Source organism: Salmo salar, chromosome ssa15, assembly GCF_905237065.1.
Source record: "Salmo salar chromosome ssa15, Ssal_v3.1, whole genome shotgun sequence".
Taxonomy (NCBI): domain Eukaryota; kingdom Metazoa; phylum Chordata; class Actinopteri; order Salmoniformes; family Salmonidae; genus Salmo; species Salmo salar.
In genome coordinates, this window is record NC_059456.1 from 11436371 (window position 1) to 11453070 (window position 16700).

The window sequence follows — 16700 nt, forward strand, 5'->3', positions numbered from 1 at the left end:
TAGCATTTTATATCATACCCCCAAGACATGCTAACCTCTCACCATTACAACAACAGGGGAGGTTAGCATTTTATATCATACCCCCAAGACATGCTAACCTCTCACCATTACAATAACAAGGGAGGTTAGCATTTTATATCATACTGGAAGAGCCTGCCAGAGAACCTGAGGGGCCCAGACTCTGGAAGAGCCTGCCAGAGAATCTGACTGGCCCAGACTCTGTAAGAGCCTGCCAGAGAACCTCAGGGGCCCACACTCTGTAAGAGCCTGCCAGAGAACCTGAGGGGCCCAGACTCTGGAAGATCCTGCCAGAGAACCTGAGGGGCCCAGACTCTGTAAGAGCCGGCCAGAGAACCTGATGGGCCCAGACTCTGTAAGAGCCTGCCAGAGAACCTGAGGGGGGCCGAAACTTAAAACACACCTTTTTAGTTTTGCTTTTCTTCAGGGTGCTGTTTAGTTGTTCAGTTTTTATTGTTATTCTTATGTTTTTTATCCTCTTATGTTTGTTTTGTAGTAAATATTTAAGTTTTCATTCGTTTTTTCCCTGTGATGCACATTGTGCTGTATTCCATGTCTGAAATGTGCTCTATAAATGAAGCTTGATTTGATTTGATGTAGAACTGTGGACTTGACAGGAAGCTCCTCCACACAGGTCAGCTCTGAATATCTTTATCACCACAATACATGTCAGGATATGTGGATAGAAATGTCAATGTCATCCAGTCATACCAGACGGTCGGTCTACGGATCCATCATCCAGTCATACCAGATGGTCGGTCTACGGATCCATCATCCAGTCATACCAGACGGTCGGTCTACGGATCCATCATCCAGTCATACCAGACGGTCGGTCTACGGATCCATCATCCAGTCATACCAGACGGTCGGTCTACGGATCCATCATCCAGTCATACCAGACGGTCGGTCTACGGATCCATCATCCAGTCATACCAGACGGTCGGTCTATGGATCCATCATCCAGTCATACAAGACGATCGTTGAAGTGAATGATCCATCATCCAGTCATACCAGACGGTCGGTCTACGATTCCATCATCCAGTCATACCAGACGGTCGGTCTACGGATCCATCATCCAGTCATACCAGACGGTCGGTCTACGGATCCATCATCCAGTCATACCAGACGGTCGGTCTACGGATCCATCATCCAGTCATACCAGACGGTCGGTGAAGTGAATGATCCATCATCCAGTCATACCAGACGGTCGGTCTACGGATCCATCATCCAGTCATACCAGACGGTCGGTCTATGGATCCATCATCCAGTCATACCAGACGGTCGGTCTATGATTCCATCATCCAGTCATACCAGACGGTCGGTCTATGGATCCATCATCCAGTCATACCAGACGGTCGGTGAAGTGAATGATCTTTCATCCAGTCATACCAGACGGTCGGTCTACGGACCCATCATCCAGTCATACCAGATGGTCGGTCTATAGATCCATCATCCAGTCATACCAGACGGTCGGTCTACAGATCCATCATCCAGTCATACCAGACGGTCGGTCTACGGATCCATCATCCAGTCATACCAGACGGTCGGTCTACGGATCCATCATCCAGTGTTACCAGACGGTCGGTGTACGGATCCATCATCCAGTCATACCAGATGGTCGGTCTACGGATCCATCATCCAGTCATACCAGACGGTCGGTCTACGGATCCATCATCTAGTCATACCAGACGGTCGGTCTACGGATCCATCATCCAGTCATACCAGACGGTCGGTCTACGGATCCATCATCCAGTCATACCAGACGGTCGGTCTACGGATCCATCATCCAGTCATACCAGACGGTTGGTCTACGGATCCATCATCCAGTCATACCAGACGGTTGGTCTACGGATCCATCATCCAGTCATACCAGACGGTCGGTGAAGTGAAGGATCCATCATCCAGTCATACCAGACGGTCGGTCTACGGATCCATCATCCAGTCATACCAGACGGTCGGTGAAGTGAATGATCCATCATCCAGTCATACCAGACGGTCGGTCTATGGATGAAGTGAATGCGGTAGTACCGGTAAATGAGCACAGGGTGGCGGTCCATACTTACAGTTCCAGGCCCTGATTCTTTGGGCTACATACTATAATATACTACTGTGATTGTAAGTACATTTTGTTGAAACCAACTTCATTGAAACGTTTAAACGATATACACCTCCTCCTCCCCTCTACACCTCACCCCTCCTCCCCTCTACACCTCAACCCTCCTCCCCTCTACACCTCACCCCACTCCCCCCTCTACACCTCACCCCCCTCCTCCCCTCTACACCTCACCCCCCTCCTCCCCTCTACACCTCACCCCCCTCCTCCCCTCACCCCTCCGCCCCTCTACACCTCACCCCCCTCCTCCCCTCTACACCTCACCCCCTCACCCTCCTCACCCCCCTCTGATGCGCAACAGACAGCGCATCAGACAGCGCATCAGACAGCACATCAGAAAGCATATCCGACAGCGCATCAGACAGCGCATCAGACAGCTTATCAGACAGCGCAACAGACAGCGCGTCAGACAGCGTGTCAGACAGCACGTCAGACAGCGCATCAGACAGCGCATCAGACAGCGAGTCAGACAGCACATCAGAAAGCACATCAGACAGCGCATCAGACAGCGCATCAGACAGCGCATCAGACAGCACATCAGACAGCGTATCAGACAGCACATCAGACAGCGTATCAGACAGCGTATCAGACAGCGTATCAGACAGCGCGTCAGACAGCGAGTCAGACAGCGAGTCAGACAGCGCATCAGACAGCGCATAAGACAGCGCATCAGACAGCGAGTCAGACAGCGCATCAGACAGCGCATCAGACAGCGCATCAGACAGCGCATCAGACAGCGCATCAGACAGTGTATCAGACAGCGCATCAGACAGCGCATCAGACAGCACATCAGACAGCGAGTCAGACAGCACATCAGACAGCACATCAGACAGCGCATCAGACAGCGCATCAGACAGCACATCAGACAGCGAGTCAGACAGCACATCAGACAGCACATCAGACAGCACATCAGAGAGCGAGTCAGACAGCACATTAGACAGCGCATCAGACAGCGTATCAGACAGCGCAACAGACAGCGAATCAGACAGCGCATCAGACAGCGCATCAGACAGCACATCAGTATTAGAACTACAGGCAGGCTGGTGCCTTTCTCTAACCTGTCCAGAGTCGACCCACAACTGATCCAAATGGAATGAAACATTTAAATAAAAGGGTTTTGCGTCATTATTCAAGTGACTTTTTCACTGCAGTTTACAGACTAGAGTCGAATTCTACTCAATTGAAAACAAATGCAATTATTAATTGGACTGTGGTGGTGTTTGTACACTAGTCTAGGTAGTCTAGGTAGCGCATCAGACAGCGCATCAGACAGTACACCAGACAGCGCATCAGACAGCGCAACAGACAGAGCATCAGACAGTGTATCAGACAGCGCATCAGACAGCGTATCAGACAGCGTATCAGACAGCGTGTCAGACAGCGCATCAGACAGCGTATCAGACAGCGTATCAGACAGCGTGTCAGACAGCGCATCAGACAGCGTATCAGACAGCGCATCAGACAGCGAGTCAGACAGCGAGTCAGACAGCGCATCAGACAGCGCATCAGACAGCGCATCAGACAGCACATCAGACAGCTAGTCAGACAGCACATCAGACAGCGCATCAGACAGCGCATCAGACAGCGCATCAGACAGCGCATCAGACAGCACATCAGACAGCGTATCAGACAACGTATCAGACAGCGCATCAGACAGCGCATCAGACAGCACATCAGACAGCGAGTCAGACAGCACATCAGACAGCGCATCAGACAGCGCATCAGACAGCACATCAGACAGCACATCAGACAGCGAGTCAGACAGCACATCAGACAGCGCATCAGACAGCGTATCAGACAGCGCAACAGACAGCGAATCAGACAGCACATCAGACAGCGCATCAGACAGCGCATCAGACAGCGCATCAGACAGCACATCAGACAGCTTATCAGACAGCGTATCAGACAGCGTATCAGACAGCGCATCAGACAGCGAGTCAGACAGCACATCAGACAGCGCATCAGACAGCGCATCAGACAGCACATCAGACAGCGTATCAGACAGCGTATCAGACAGCGTATCAGACAGCGTATCAGACAGCGCATCAGACAGCGCATCAGACAGCACATCAGACAGCGAGTCAGAGAATGCATCAGACAGTGCATCAGACAGCGCAACAGACAGCGCATCAGACAGCGTATCAGACAGCGCATCAGAAAGCGTATCAGACACCGTGTCAGACAGCGCATCAGACAGCGTATCAGACAGCGCATCAGACAGCACATCAGACAGCGAGTCAGACAGCGAGTCAGACAGCGCATCAGACAGCGCAACAGACAGCGCATAAGACAGCGCGTCAGACAGCAAGTCAGACAGCGCATCAGACAGCGCATCAGACAGCGCATCAGACAGCGCATCAGACAGCGTATCAGACAGCGCATCAGACAGCGCATCAGACAGCACATCAGACAGCGAGTCAGACAGCACATCAGACAGCGCATCAGACAGTGCATCAGACAGCGCATCAGACAGCACATCAGACAGCGAGTCAGACAGCACATCAGACAGCACATCAGACAGCACATCAGAGAGCGAGTCAGACAGCACATCAGACAGCGCATCAGACAGCGTATCAGACAGCGCAACAGACAGCGAATCAGACAGCGCATCAGACAGCACATCAGTATTAGATCTACAGGCAGGCTGGTGCCTTTCTCTAACTTGTCCAGAGTCGACCCACAACTGATCCAAATGGAATGAAACATTTAAATAAAAGGGTTTTGCGTCATTATTCAAGTGACTTTTTCACTGCAGGTTACAGACTAGAGTAGAATTCTACTCAATTGAAAACAAATGCAATTATTAATTGGACTGTGGTGGTGTTTGTACACTAGTCTAGGTAGTCTAGGTAGCGCATCAGACAGCGCATCAGACAGCACACCAGACAGCGCATCAGACAGCGCAACAGACAGCGCATCAGACAGCGTATCAGACAGCGCATCAGACAGCGTAACAGACAGCGTGTCAGACAGCGTGTCAGACAGCGCATCAGACAGCGTATCAGACAGCGTATCAGAAAGCGTGTCAGACAGCGCATCAGACAGCGTATCAGACAGCGCATCAGACAGCACATCAGACAGCGAGTCAGACAGCGAGTCAGACAGCGCATCAGACAGCGCATCAGACAGCGCGTCAGACAGCTAGTCAGACAGCACATTAGACAGCGCATCAGACAGCGCATCAGACAGCACATCAGACAGCACATCAGACAGCGAGTCAGACAGCACATCAGACAGCGCATCAGACAGCGTATCAGACAGCGCAACAGACAGCGAATCAGACAGCACATCAGACAGCGCATCAGACTGCGCATCAGACAGCGCATCAGACAGCGCATCAGACAGCATATCAGACAGCGTATCAGACAGCGTATCAGACAGCGCATCAGACAGCGCATCAGACAGCGCATTAGACAGCGCATCAGACAGCGTATGAGACTGAGCAACAGACAGCGCATCAGACAGCCTATCAGACAGCGCAACAGACAGCGCGTCAGACAGCGTGTCAGACAGCGCGTCAGACAGCGCATCAGACAGCGCATCAGACAGCGAGTCAGACAGCACATCAGAAAGCACATCAGACAGCGCATCAGACAGCGCATCAGACAGCGCATCAGACAGCACATCAGACAGCGTATCAGACAGCACATCAGACAGCGTATCAGACAGCGTATCAGACAGCGTATCAGACAGCGCGTCAGACAGCGAGTCAGACAGCGAGTCAGACAGCGCATCAGACAGCGCATAAGACAGCGCATCAGACAGCGAGTCAGACAGCGCATCAGACAGCGCATCAGACAGCGCATCAGACAGCGCATCAGACAGTGTATCAGACAGCGTATCAGACAGCGCATCAGACAGCGCATCAGACAGCACATCAGACAGCGAGTCAGACAGCACATCAGACAGCACATCAGACAGCGCATCAGACAGCGCATCAGACAGCACATCAGACAGCGAGTCAGACAGCACATCAGACAGCACATCAGACAGCACATCAGAGAGCGAGTCAGACAGCACATCAGACAGCGCATCAGACAGCGTATCAGACAGCGCAACAGACAGCGAATCAGACAGCGCATCAGACAGCGCATCAGACAGCACATCAGTATTAGAACTACAGGCAGGCTGGTGCCTTTCTCTAACCTGTCCAGAGTCGACCCACAACTGATCCAAATGGAATGAAACATTTAAATAAAAGGGTTTTGCGTCATTATTCAAGTTACTTTTTCACTGCAGTTTACAGACTAGAGTCGAATTCTACTCAATTGAAAACAAATGCAATTATTAATTGGACTGTGGTGGTGTTTGTACACTAGTCTAGGTAGTCTAGGTAGCGCATCAGACAGCGCATCAGACAGCACACCAGACAGCGCATCAGACAGCGCAACAGACAGCGCATCAGACAGTGTATCAGACAGCGCATCAGACAGCGTATCAGACAGCGTATCAGACAGCGTGTCAGACAGCGCATCAGACAGCGCATCAGACAGCGTATCAGACAGCGTGTCAGACAGCGCATCAGACAGCGTATCAGACAGCGCATCAGACAGCGAGTCAGACAGCGAGTCAGACAGCGCATCAGACAGCGCATCAGACAGCGCATCAGACAGCACATCAGACAGCTAGTCAGACAGCACATCAGACAGCGCATCAGACAGCGCATCAGACAGCGCATCAGACAGCGCATCAGACAGCACATCAGACAGCGTATCAGACAGCGTATCAGACAGCGCATCAGACAGCGCATCAGACAGCACATCAGACAGCGAGTCAGACAGCACATCAGACAGCGCATCAGACAGCGCATCAGACAGCACATCAGACAGCACATCAGACAGCGAGTCAGACAGCACATCAGACAGCGCATCAGACAGCGTATCAGACAGCGCAACAGACAGCGAATCAGACAGCACATCAGACAGCGCATCAGACAGCGCATCAGACAGCACATCAGACAGCTTATCAGACAGCGTATCAGACAGCGTATCAGACAGCGCATCAGACAGCGAGTCAGACAGCACATCAGACAGCGCATCAGACAGCGCATCAGACAGCACATCAGACAGCGTATCAGACAGCGTATCAGACAGCGTATCAGACAGCGTATCAGACAGCGCATCAGACAGCGCATCAGACAGCACATCAGACAGCGAGTCAGACAGTGCATCAGACAGTGCATCAGACAGCGCATCAGACAGCGTATCAGACAGCGCATCAGAAAGCGTATCGAGACACCGTGTCAGACAGCGCATCAGACAGCGTATCAGACAGCGCATCAGACAGCACATCAGACAGCGAGTCAGACAGCGAGTCAGACAGCGCATCAGACAGCGCAACAGACAGCGCATCAGACAGCGCATCAGACAGCGCATCAGACAGCGCATCAGACAGCGTATCAGACAGCGTATCAGACAGCGCATCAGACAGCGCATCAGACAGCACATCAGACAGCGAGTCAGACAGCACATCAGACAGCGCATCAGACAGCGCATCAGACAGCGCATCAGACAGCACATCAGACAGCGAGTCAGACAGCACATCAGACAGCACATCAGACAGCACATCAGAGAGCGAGTCAGACAGCACATCAGACAGCGCATCAGACAGCGTATCAGACAGCGCAACAGACAGCGAATCAGACAGCGCATCAGACAGCACATCAGTATTAGAACTACAGGCAGGCTGGTGCCTTTCTCTAACTTGTCCAGAGTCGACCCACAACTGATCCAAATGGAATGAAACATTTAAATAAAAGGGTTTTGCGTCATTATTCAAGTGACTTTTTCACTGCAGGTTACAGACTAGAGTAGAATTCTACTCAATTGAAAACAAATGCAATTATTAATTGGACTGTGGTGGTGTTTGTACACTAGTCTAGGTAGTCTAGGTAGCGCATCAGACAGCGCATCAGACAGCACACCAGACAGCGCATCAGACAGCGCAACAGACAGCGCATCAGACAGCGTATCAGACAGCGCATCAGACAGCGTAACAGACAGCGTGTCAGACAGCGTGTCAGACAGCGCATCAGACAGCGTATCAGACAGCGTATCAGAAAGCGTGTCAGACAGCGCATCAGACAGCGTATCAGACAGCGCATCAGACAGCACATCAGACAGCGAGTCAGACAGCGAGTCAGACAGCGCATCAGACAGCGCATCAGACAGCGCGTCAGACAGCTAGTCAGACAGCACATTAGACAGCGCATCAGACAGCGCATCAGACAGCACATCAGACAGCACATCAGACAGCGAGTCAGACAGCACATCAGACAGCGCATCAGACAGCGTATCAGACAGCGCAACAGACAGCGAATCAGACAGCACATCAGACAGCGCATCAGACTGCGCATCAGACAGCGCATCAGACAGCGCATCAGACAGCGTATCAGACAGCGTATCAGACAGCGCATCAGACAGCGCATCAGACAGCACATCAGACAGCGAGTCAGACAGCGCATCAGACAGCGCATCAGACAGCGCATCAGACAGCACATCAGACAGCACATCAGACAGCGAGTCAGACAGCACATCAGACAGCGCATCAGACAGCGTATCAGACAGCGCAACAGACAGCGAATCAGACAGCACATCAGACAGCGCATCAGACAGCGCATCAGACAGCGCATCAGACAGCACATCAGACAGCTTATCAGACAGCGTATCAGACAGCGTATCAGACAGCGCATCAGACAGCGAGTCAGACAGCGCATCAGACAGCGCATCAGACAGCGCATCAGACAGCACATCAGACAGCGTATCAGACAGCGTATCAGACAGCGTATCAGACAGCGTATCAGACAGCGCATCAGACAGCGCATCAGACAGCACATCAGACAGCGAGTCAGAGAATGCATCAGACAGTGCATCAGACAGCGCAACAGACAGCGCATCAGACAGCGTATCAGACAGCGCATCAGAAAGCGTATCAGACACCGTGTCAGACAGCGCATCAGACAGCGTATCAGACAGCGCATCAGACAGCACATCAGACAGCGAGTCAGACAGCGAGTCAGACAGCGCATCAGACAGCGCAACAGACAGCGCATAAGACAGCGCGTCAGACAGCAAGTCAGACAGCGCATCAGACAGCGCATCAGACAGCGCATCAGACAGCGCATCAGACAGCGTATCAGACAGCGCATCAGACAGCGCATCAGACAGCACATCAGACAGCGAGTCAGACAGCACATCAGACAGCGCATCAGACAGTGCATCAGACAGCGCATCAGACAGCACATCAGACAGCGAGTCAGACAGCACATCAGACAGCACATCAGACAGCACATCAGAGAGCGAGTCAGACAGCACATCAGACAGCGCATCAGACAGCGTATCAGACAGCGCAACAGACAGCGAATCAGACAGCGCATCAGACAGCACATCAGTATTAGATCTACAGGCAGGCTGGTGCCTTTCTCTAACTTGTCCAGAGTCGACCCACAACTGATCCAAATGGAATGAAACATTTAAATAAAAGGGTTTTGCGTCATTATTCAAGTGACTTTTTCACTGCAGGTTACAGACTAGAGTAGAATTCTACTCAATTGAAAACAAATGCAATTATTAATTGGACTGTGGTGGTGTTTGTACACTAGTCTAGGTAGTCTAGGTAGCGCATCAGACAGCGCATCAGACAGCACACCAGACAGCGCATCAGACAGCGCAACAGACAGCGCATCAGACAGCGTATCAGACAGCGCATCAGACAGCGTAACAGACAGCGTGTCAGACAGCGTGTCAGACAGCGCATCAGACAGCGTATCAGACAGCGTATCAGAAAGCGTGTCAGACAGCGCATCAGACAGCGTATCAGACAGCGCATCAGACAGCACATCAGACAGCGAGTCAGACAGCGAGTCAGACAGCGCATCAGACAGCGCATCAGACAGCGCGTCAGACAGCTAGTCAGACAGCACATTAGACAGCGCATCAGACAGCGCATCAGACAGCACATCAGACAGCACATCAGACAGCGAGTCAGACAGCACATCAGACAGCGCATCAGACAGCGTATCAGACAGCGCAACAGACAGCGAATCAGACAGCACATCAGACAGCGCATCAGACTGCGCATCAGACAGCGCATCAGACAGCGCATCAGACAGCATATCAGACAGCGTATCAGACAGCGTATCAGACAGCGCATCAGACAGCGCATCAGACAGCGCATTAGACAGCGCATCAGACAGCGTATGAGACTGAGCAACAGACAGCGCATCAGACAGCCTATCAGACAGCGCAACAGACAGCGCGATCAGACAGCGTGTCAGACAGCGCGTCAGACAGCGCATCAGACAGCGCATCAGACAGCGAGTCAGACAGCACATCAGAAAGCACATCAGACAGCGCATCAGACAGCGCATCAGACAGCGCATCAGACAGCACATCAGACAGCGTATCAGACAGCACATCAGACAGCGTATCAGACAGCGTATCAGACAGCGTATCAGACAGCGCGTCAGACAGCGAGTCAGACAGCGAGTCAGACAGCGCATCAGACAGCGCATAAGACAGCGCATCAGACAGCGAGTCAGACAGCGCATCAGACAGCGCATCAGACAGCGCATCAGACAGCGCATCAGACAGTGTATCAGACAGCGTATCAGACAGCGCATCAGACAGCGCATCAGACAGCACATCAGACAGCGAGTCAGACAGCACATCAGACAGCACATCAGACAGCGCATCAGACAGCGCATCAGACAGCACATCAGACAGCGAGTCAGACAGCACATCAGACAGCACATCAGACAGCACATCAGAGAGCGAGTCAGACAGCACATCAGACAGCGCATCAGACAGCGTATCAGACAGCGCAACAGACAGCGAATCAGACAGCGCATCAGACAGCGCATCAGACAGCACATCAGTATTAGAACTACAGGCAGGCTGGTGCCTTTCTCTAACCTGTCCAGAGTCGACCCACAACTGATCCAAATGGAATGAAACATTTAAATAAAAGGGTTTTGCGTCATTATTCAAGTTACTTTTTCACTGCAGTTTACAGACTAGAGTCGAATTCTACTCAATTGAAAACAAATGCAATTATTAATTGGACTGTGGTGGTGTTTGTACACTAGTCTAGGTAGTCTAGGTAGCGCATCAGACAGCGCATCAGACAGCACACCAGACAGCGCATCAGACAGCGCAACAGACAGCGCATCAGACAGTGTATCAGACAGCGCATCAGACAGCGTATCAGACAGCGTATCAGACAGCGTGTCAGACAGCGCATCAGACAGCGCATCAGACAGCGTATCAGACAGCGTGTCAGACAGCGCATCAGACAGCGTATCAGACAGCGCATCAGACAGCGAGTCAGACAGCGAGTCAGACAGCGCATCAGACAGCGCATCAGACAGCGCATCAGACAGCACATCAGACAGCTAGTCAGACAGCACATCAGACAGCGCATCAGACAGCGCATCAGACAGCGCATCAGACAGCGCATCAGACAGCACATCAGACAGCGTATCAGACAGCGTATCAGACAGCGCATCAGACAGCGCATCAGACAGCACATCAGACAGCGAGTCAGACAGCACATCAGACAGCGCATCAGACAGCGCATCAGACAGCACATCAGACAGCACATCAGACAGCGAGTCAGACAGCACATCAGACAGCGCATCAGACAGCGTATCAGACAGCGCAACAGACAGCGAATCAGACAGCACATCAGACAGCGCATCAGACAGCGCATCAGACAGCACATCAGACAGCTTATCAGACAGCGTATCAGACAGCGTATCAGACAGCGCATCAGACAGCGAGTCAGACAGCACATCAGACAGCGCATCAGACAGCGCATCAGACAGCACATCAGACAGCGTATCAGACAGCGTATCAGACAGCGTATCAGACAGCGTATCAGACAGCGCATCAGACAGCGCATCAGACAGCACATCAGACAGCGAGTCAGACAGTGCATCAGACAGTGCATCAGACAGCGCATCAGACAGCGTATCAGACAGCGCATCAGAAAGCGTATCAGACACCGTGTCAGACAGCGCATCAGACAGCGTATCAGACAGCGCATCAGACAGCACATCAGACAGCGAGTCAGACAGCGAGTCAGACAGCGCATCAGACAGCGCAACAGACAGCGCATCAGACAGCGCATCAGACAGCGCATCAGACAGCGCATCAGACAGCGTATCAGACAGCGCATCAGACAGCGCATCAGACAGCACATCAGACAGCGAGTCAGACAGCACATCAGACAGCGCATCAGACAGCGCATCAGACAGCGCATCAGACAGCACATCAGACAGCGAGTCAGACAGCACATCAGACAGCACATCAGACAGCACATCAGAGAGCGAGTCAGACAGCACATCAGACAGCGCATCAGACAGCGTATCAGACAGCGCAACAGACAGCGAATCAGACAGCGCATCAGACAGCACATCAGTATTAGAACTACAGGCAGGCTGGTGCCTTTCTCTAACTTGTCCAGAGTCGACCCACAACTGATCCAAATGGAATGAAACATTTAAATAAAAGGGTTTTTGCGTCATTATTCAAGTGACTTTTTCACTGCAGGTTACAGACTAGAGTAGAATTCTACTCAATTGAAAACAAATGCAATTATTAATTGGACTGTGGTGGTGTTTGTACACTAGTCTAGGTAGTCTAGGTAGCGCATCAGACAGCGCATCAGACAGCACACCAGACAGCGCATCAGACAGCGCAACAGACAGCGCATCAGACAGCGTATCAGACAGCGCATCAGACAGCGTAACAGACAGCGTGTCAGACAGCGTGTCAGACAGCGCATCAGACAGCGTATCAGACAGCGTATCAGAAAGCGTGTCAGACAGCGCATCAGACAGCGTATCAGACAGCGCATCAGACAGCACATCAGACAGCGAGTCAGACAGCGAGTCAGACAGCGCATCAGACAGCGCATCAGACAGCGCGTCAGACAGCTAGTCAGACAGCACATTAGACAGCGCATCAGACAGCGCATCAGACAGCACATCAGACAGCACATCAGACAGCGAGTCAGACAGCACATCAGACAGCGCATCAGACAGCGTATCAGACAGCGCAACAGACAGCGAATCAGACAGCACATCAGACAGCGCATCAGACTGCGCATCAGACAGCGCATCAGACAGCGCATCAGACAGCGTATCAGACAGCGTATCAGACAGCGTATCAGACAGCGCATCAGACAGCGAGTCAGACAGCGCATCAGACAGCACATCAGACAGCGCATCAGACAGCACATCAGACAGCATATCAGACAGCATATCAGACAGCGTATCAGACAGCGCATCAGACAGCACATCAGACAGCGCATCAGACAGCGCATCAGACAGCGCATCAGACAGCGCATCAGACAGCACATCAGACAGCACATCAGACAGCGAGTCAGACAGCACATCAGACAGCGCATCAGACAGCGTATCAGACAGCGCAACAGACAGCGAATCAGACAGCACATCAGACAGCGCATCAGACAGCGCATCAGACAGCGCATCAGACAGCGTATCAGACAGCGTATCAGACAGCGTATCAGACAGCGCATCAGACAGCGAGTCAGACAGCGAGTCAGACAGCACATCAGACAGCGCATCAGACAGCGCATCAGACAGCGCATCAGACAGCGCATTAGACAGCGCATCAGACAGCGTATGAGACTGAGCAACAGACAGCGCATCAGACAGCCTATCAGACAGCGCAACAGACAGCGCGTCAGACAGCGTGTCAGACAGCGCGTCAGACAGCGCATCAGACAGCGCATCAGACAGCGAGTCAGACAGCACATCAGAAAGCACATCAGACAGCGCATCAGACAGCGCATCAGACAGCGCATCAGACAGCACATCAGACAGCGTATCAGACAGCACATCAGACAGCGTATCAGACAGCGTATCAGACAGCGTATCAGACAGCGCGTCAGACAGCGAGTCAGACAGCGAGTCAGACAGCGCATCAGACAGCGCATAAGACAGCGCATCAGACAGCGAGTCAGACAGCGCATCAGACAGCGCATCAGACAGCGCATCAGACAGCGCATCAGACAGCGTATCAGACAGCGTATCAGACAGCGCATCAGACAGCGCATCAGACAGCACATCAGACAGCGAGTCAGACAGCACATCAGACAGCACATCAGACAGCGCATCAGACAGCGCATCAGACAGCACATCAGACAGCGAGTCAGACAGCACATCAGACAGCACATCAGACAGCACATCAGAGAGCGAGTCAGACAGCACATCAGACAGCGCAACAGACAGCGTATCACACAGCGCAACAGACAGCGAATCAGACAGCGCATCAGACAGCGCATCAGACAGCACATCAGTATTAGAACTACAGGCAGGCTGGTGCCTTTCTCTAACCTGTCCAGAGTCGACCCACAACTGATCCAAATGGAATGAGACATTTAAATAAAAGGGTTTTGCGTCATTATTCAAGTGACTTTTTCACTGCAGTTTACAGACTAGAGTCGAATTCTACTCAATTGAAAACAAATGCAATTATTAATTGGACTGTGGTGGTGTTTGTACACTAGTCTAGGTAGTCTAGGTAGCGCATCAGACAGCGCATCAGACAGCACACCAGACAGCGCATCAGACAGCGCAACAGACAGCGCATCAGACAGTGTATCAGACAGCGCATCAGACAGCGTATCAGACAGCGTATCAGACAGCGTGTCAGACAGCGCATCAGACAGCGCATCAGACAGCGTATCAGACAGCGTGTCAGACAGCGCATCAGACAGCGTATCAGACAGCGCATCAGACAGCGAGTCAGACAGCGAGTCAGACAGCGCATCAGACAGCGCATCAGACAGCGCATCAGACAGCACATCAGACAGCTAGTCAGACAGCACATCAGACAGCGCATCAGACAGCGCATCAGACAGCGCATCAGACAGCGCATCAGACAGCACATCAGACAGCGTATCAGACAGCGTATCAGACAGCGCATCAGACAGCGCATCAGACAGCACATCAGACAGCGAGTCAGACAGCACATCAGACAGCGCATCAGACAGCGCATCAGACAGCGCATCAGACAGCACATCAGACAGCGAGTCAGACAGCACATCAGACAGCGCATCAGACAGCGTATCAGACAGCGCAACAGACAGCGAATCAGACAGCGCATCAGACAGCGCATCAGACAGCGCATCAGACAGCACATCAGACAGCTTATCAGACAGCGTATCAGACAGCGTATCAGACAGCGCATCAGACAGCGAGTCAGACAGCACATCAGACAGCGCATCAGACAGCGCATCAGACAGCACATCAGACAGCGTATCAGACAGCGTATCAGACAGCGTATCAGACAGCGTATCAGACAGCGCATCAGACAGCGCATCAGACAGCACATCAGACAGCGAGTCAGACAGTGCATCAGACAGTGCATCAGACAGCGCATCAGACAGCGTATCAGACAGCGCATCAGAAAGCGTATCAGACACCGTGTCAGACAGCGCATCAGACAGCGTATCAGACAGCGCATCAGACAGCACATCAGACAGCGAGTCAGACAGCGAGTCAGACAGCGCATCAGACAGCGCAACAGACAGCGCATCAGACAGCGCATCAGACAGCGCATCAGACAGCGCATCAGACAGCGTATCAGACAGCGTATCAGACAGCGCATCAGACAGCGCATCAGACAGCACATCAGACAGCGAGTCAGACAGCACATCAGACAGCGCATCAGACAGCGCATCAGACAGCGCATCAGACAGCACATCAGACAGCGAGTCAGACAGCACATCAGACAGCACATCAGAGAGCGAGTCAGACAGCACATCAGACAGCGCATCAGACAGCGTATCAGACAGCGCAACAGACAGCGAATCAGACAGCGCATCAGACAGCACATCAGTATTAGAACTACAGGCAGGCTGGTGCCTTTCTCTAACTTGTCCAGAGTCGACCCACAACTGATCCAAATGGAATGAAACATTTAAATAAAAGGGTTTTGCGTCATTATTCAAGTGACTTTTTCACTGCAGTTTACAGACTAGAGTAGAATTCTACTCAATTGAAAACAAATGCAATTATTAATTGGACTGTGGTGGTGTTTGTACACTAGTCTAGGTAGTCTAGGTAGCGCATCAGACAGCGCATCAGACAGCACACCAGACAGCGCATCAGACAGCGCAACAGACAGCGCATCAGACAGCGTATCAGACAGCGCATCAGACAGCGTAACAGACAGCGTGTCAGACAGCGTGTCAGACAGCGCATCAGACAGCGTATCAGACAGCGTATCAGAAAGCGTGTCAGACAGCGCATCAGACAGCGTATCAGACAGCGCATCAGACAGCTCATCAGACAGCGAGTCAGACAGCGAGTCAGACAGCGCATCAGACAGCGCATCAGACAGCGCGTCAGACAGCTAGTCAGACAGCGCATGAGACAGCGCATCAGACAGCGCATCAGACAGCACATCAGACAGCGCATCAGACAGCGAGTCAGACAGCGCATCAGACAGCGCATCAGACAGCGTATCAGACAGCGCAACAGACAGCGAATCAGACAGCACATCAGACAGCGCATCAGACTGCGCATCAGACAGCGCAT